The following is a 5482-nucleotide window of genomic DNA, read 5'->3' as shown; positions in this document are numbered from 1 at the left end:
AAGACCAAAGATACTGTAGTGTGTTTACATATACACAATGGAAAATTTGCTTCTCAAACAGTTGGCACAAATGAAACCTCTCATTCCCATGGCAACCAGATTCTACTGTGACCAACCGCACATCCCTGCCTGGTCACCCACCCGTTGGCAAGGTTTGCTCCTCAGCCTCTCCTAGCAGCACATGAATGACAGCCACTGTGCTGGGGGGCAAAGGGTCGAAGGCTCTGCTCTAGTTTCTAACCTGAAAGTCACTAAGACTTAGGCGAATCATTATCATGTGGAAATACAAGACTCCTCCAGTCCTATGAGCTTCAGAGTACTGGGATAAGTGGAGGGTATCCAAAATAGATACAGATGTGTTACTGAGAAGAAAACCTGCCCCTTGGTAATCACAAGAACTATGAGCCCCACATTTAGTTAAAAACCCCAGTGCTAATTCAATTCTTAATGCTTCATTCCCTTGAATAGACATGGTAACCCTTTTAGAGTGTCCACATTTTCCTCTTAGAGCTTTCAGAACACATTATTCCTTTCCATATATGCTTGTAGTAGCATTTCCAGGTAGAATTTTGGAGTAGCTGGACCAGGACTAGGCTGGCTACCCTCCCTGCTGAGTCCCTGAGGTATCTCTATGAGAGGGGCTGGAGGCCCATCCGTTTTCCCTGCAGCTGACTTCCCCTGCCAACCACAAGAAGGCAGTTCAGCATTGTGGGTATAAAAGCAAGCCATCAATCTTGGTGTTTTGGGAGTGACCAGTCTCCATTGCTCAGCTGTGGTCTCCTTAGCACTCCCACAATGCAATGTTTTTAATCAGCAAGGTTGGCTTTGAATTCCAAGCCTGAAGCCTTTCCCCATAGCCTTATACAGGAAGCCTCAGGTACTCGGAGAACTGAGCATGTATGCCCTTTGGTTAGCTGTGACTATGCCTGGGTTTTAGGATGAGGAAAGAATAGTGGGAAGTTGATAGACAATTTGCTCCAGGAAAGTTAGAATGAACTTGTGACTTCAAATGAGCATCATTATTCCACAATACTGTGAAATTCTGGAAATTATGTAATCACTTAATCACAATAAAAAAAAAAAAGAACCTTGGGGAAGGTAGGGAGGGAAGGGATGGTAGGGGGAAAACAATGGAGGGGGTAACAATGCTCAATAGGAAGTGTACTCATTACCTTACTCATGTAACTGTAACCCTCTGTATAATATCTTTACAATAAAAAATAAAAAAAATTTAAAAAAAAAGACTAGTGGGAAGAAATGAGCTGCAGTGTTGCTCCTGGCGCACAGGGAATTTTCTGCACCTTGCATTTGAGCTGGTCTGTGGTATGGAGAGCCATGCTTGACAGTAGACTGCATCTCTGCACCTTAGGTGAATGCTGATAAAACTTAGCAAGGCCACTGTCTTTTTGAGCCCTATGGAGTGATGGGTATTGAGGCACCGAGCCTTTGCTCCTCATGAGAAATCCTCAGAATGACCTTCACTAACCCTTTGCGTCTCCCCATCCTAACGTTGGAAAAAGAAGAAAAAAATCTGTTCATGAAGGGCAGACAGTTAAAAAAATTTTTTTTTGCCTTAATCCATGCTCACTTCAGTAGACCTGAAATAGCATGGATTTTGCAACATGAAAAAAAATCCCGCTTCCTCAACAGATAGAATACCTTGCAATTTGAGAAACTAGCAGGAGGCCATTATGAGAATCATAGGACAGGATGGAGGCAGGGAGAAAGAATAAATCTAGCCAGGCACCAGTGGCTCATGCCTGTAATCCTAGCTACTCAGGTGGCTGAGATCTGAGGATTGGGGTTCAAAGCCAGCCCAGGCAGAAAAGTCCCTGTGAATCTTTTATCTCCAATAAACCACTCAAAAACCAGAAGTGGGGGCTGGGAAGGTGGCTCAGTGGTAGAGCGCTTGCCTTGCATGCATGAGGCCCTGGGTTCGATTTCTCAGCACCACATAAGCAAAAAGAAAAAAGCTGTAAGTGGTGCTGTGGCTCAAATGGTAGAGGGCTAGCCTTGATCTGAAGAGCTGAGGGACAGCGCCCAGGCCCAGAGTTCAGGCCCCACAACCAGACCCCCCCAAAAAAAATTAAAAAAAAAAACAAAACAAAACAGAAGTAGCACTGTGGCTGAAGTGGTGGAGCACTAAGCCTTGAGTACAAAAAGGCTTAGGGGCAGCACCCAAGCCCTCTGAGTTCAAGCCCCACACCAAAAAAAAAAAAGTCTAGTAACCTAGACATTAGGCCTCAGCCTGATGCCTAGATATACCCTCCTTCCCTCTTCCCCTCTCTCCTTCCCTCCCTGCTTTCTCTCTCTCCTCTCACCTTCCAAAGGACAAGAGGAAGCTTCTTTCCTTCCCTTTGGCAGCTCTGCTTTATCTTGCTAGGTCAGCCAAAGCTAAGGATTCTAGACGCTCTTCACCACGTTTCTCTTTATTAACTTATATTAATGGTGATTAATTCTTAAGGAGAACACACCAAGGAACACACTTACAAAATGCTCACTGCTAGTTTGAATAACCTTGATTTTGTGAGGCCAGCCATCCTTTTTGTTTGGCCACTTGTTTCACAAACAATTAGATCTGAAAATTCTCTGGTAATTTACCCAGGTACTGGTGGCTCATGCCTACAATTCTAGCTACTAAGTAGGCTAAGATGTTAGGACTGCAGTTCGGAGCCAGCTGGGGTGAGAAATGTCTTGAGACCATCTCCAAGTAACCAACAAAAAAAGCTGGACTGGAGGTGTGGCTCTGGTGGTAGAGCATCAACTGAGAACATGAATGTGAGGCCCTAAGTTCAAACTCTATCACAGGCACAAAACAACAACTAAGTCCCTGTGATAGTTTAGTAATTTCCTCTAACAGACTTGGAACGCGACCAAGGGTTTTCAAGAGTGGAAACAGCAGGGAAGTTCTAGACAGATAGAGATCACCTCTTCTGAGTGTCCTGCATCACCATCAGGGGTAGGAAAAATTGTCCGAGTATAAGGAAACTGAGTCATGAGGCTAGCAGAATAAAGAAAGGGCAGAAAGTAAGCTCCACAGACCAACAGGCTTTATTTGGGAGTGAAGCCTGGGAAGGGTGACCAAATCTCAGCATGGCTGAAGGGGAAATGGTGCCCCTCCCCAACTAGAACTCTTTAAACATTAGGCATCAAGAGTAAAGCCAGAGGGAGGGGGCAGATGGAAGCAGAGTGAGATGGAGGCAGGGTGGTTGAACAATGTCATTTTGACTCAGGAATTTCAAGGTTTCAACAGTCTCTGTGTTCATCAGGGGTGTCAGCATCAGCCTTGGTCTTAGACTTTCTTCCAAGACTGCTGGTACATTTGTTCAGGAGGAAGGGGCGGGTAGATGATTCAGCAGGGTTTGCAGCAAGGGACGTTCTAAGATATGGCTAAGATATGTGCTTTCAGTTCCAATTATCTTCCATCACCGGGGGCCTCGCTGAGCACTCCCTTTGTGCAAAGCCCAGGAGGCCACAGGCATGTTCCTTTGGGAGTTCCAGGCAAGATCTCCTGTCTCTTCTTCTCAGAGAAGATGGAGGTCTTCTGCAATGTACTAGGAAACTCATTTCAGTAAACTCTTCCTAAGAGTCTACCCAGCATAGAGACCCAGCTAGGGGGAAGAGGACATTTCCACTGTGAGAACCACAGCCCTTCTCATTAGGTCTTGCGCTTCCCTATACATCACCAGATGGCCTGAAAAAGCATTTAAGCTTCATGTTAGAGCAGGGAATTTCAGGGAGTAATGTATGGGGTTTTGGAAGTCTGGGTTCAGTTGGGCTAGGACATGTCTTTCAAAGTGAGGAATGTAGTGTACAACTAATGAGCCCAGTACAGGTTGGAAGAGCTTTGGTGGACAGGCTGCTGTTGGGTGAGCAAGCTCTGTCCACATGGGTTTAAGCAGTATCTTGTCTGGGGCAAACATTCTGCAGGATGACCTTGAAGCAAAGGGGAAGTCACTGGGTGAAGTCTATGGTCTGGTCTTCCTTTGTCAAGGTCTGTGGAACAAACAACCAAGTTGTGCTGATACAAGTGATCTCTAGACCTGCACTGACTCGAGGCAGGCGGTGTGGCTGCGCAGGCTCTTTTCCTTCCTGGGGCTTGCTGACACGAACGGGCCCTAGACATGAGTCAGCAGGAGTAGCCATACCAATTGAATTAACTTGCACAAAATGGGCCATGCACAATAGGAAACTCAAGTTCAGATGGTTAAAACTTAACTACTGTCTTTAGGGGGAGAAGAGAATGAGAGGGTTGTAGGCAACTTTAGAAGTAGTAAGTGATTACTACTGAGAATGAATGGGCTTAAGGCAAATTAACTTTTAGATGATTCTCTTTAGAGGTGGAATAAGCTGAGAGAGAGACATTATCTTGTGACAAAGTTGTTTCTGGGTGTAATTATGTTATTGGGCAGTGGTTTCCATTCAGGATTGCTTCAGGTTCTTGGCATCTCAAACAATTTGAGAAAGACATGAGTTGTGCAAAGTGAAATACACTGCACAGCATGGGAGTGGGCCTGAGCAAGAGAGCTTCAAATTCCATAGAAATGGCATCTGGGACAACTTAAGGTTGGTTTGGGTTGAGGGGAAGGTGGGGGAGTTACTCCCCCAAGGGGGCTTCATGATGGTCAGTTTGAGTGGTAGGTTGTGGTTACCTAACAGGTTTTTTGGTTTTGTTGGCAATACTGGAGTTTGAACCCAAGTCCTCATGCTTGCTTTGTTTGCTTGCTCATGGCAAGCTCTACGATTTGAGCCATACTTCCAGCTTTGCTTGTTGCAGGTTATTTTGGGAAACGGGAGTCTAGGGGTTTTCTTCTAGGGCTGGGGAACACATGCCCATTCCCACAATGCATTGTTATAATGACATTAATGATATGAAATGCATAAATATGAAGTCTTAGGGGCTTCGCATTAAAGGAGTTCCTCGCTGGTCTTTTCTGCAATAGAGAACAAGGTTTCAGGGTACAGATGGAAGGCTTCCATGTTCCTTCTGGTGTCAGGACTTTTAGCTGGGGAGAGATTTTCAGAGGGGGAGAAAAGACAATCATCTGAGGCAGCTTCCAAGGGGACCCCCAACCCATATACAGAACCCCCTGACAAAGAGTAGGTGATATGTTGGCTCCACTGTCCAAGTGCCAGGCTTTCATGCATCATTTTGTCTAAGCCCTCCCCTCACTATTCTCAGAACACGTCACATTTCTCATACTATTTATCAGCTCGAACATGAGTCACCTGTTAGTTTAGTGCCTGCTGAAGAGATATGTCTTTCTGTGGTAAAGGTAAAGTCTTCTTAATCATGAGTTTTACTAGGTGTTCATCTGATTTATTCTCTGTGATTTAAAAAAAATTGATAAAGTCCCATTTCCAGTTTCTGAGTTCACATCTAATTTAGGTCAAACAAGCTGTGTAATTTAGAAAAGAAGAATAATACAGGTTAAGTATTGAGGACAGAGACAAACTTAGGTCAGAAACTGGAAGGAGACTT

The sequence above is a fragment of the Dipodomys merriami genome, unplaced genomic scaffold (assembly GCF_024711535.1).
Source record: "Dipodomys merriami isolate MVZ:Mamm:240054 unplaced genomic scaffold, mDipMer1.0.p SCAF_1, whole genome shotgun sequence".
Taxonomy (NCBI): domain Eukaryota; kingdom Metazoa; phylum Chordata; class Mammalia; order Rodentia; family Heteromyidae; genus Dipodomys; species Dipodomys merriami.
This window is presented reverse-complemented; position numbering follows the sequence as displayed.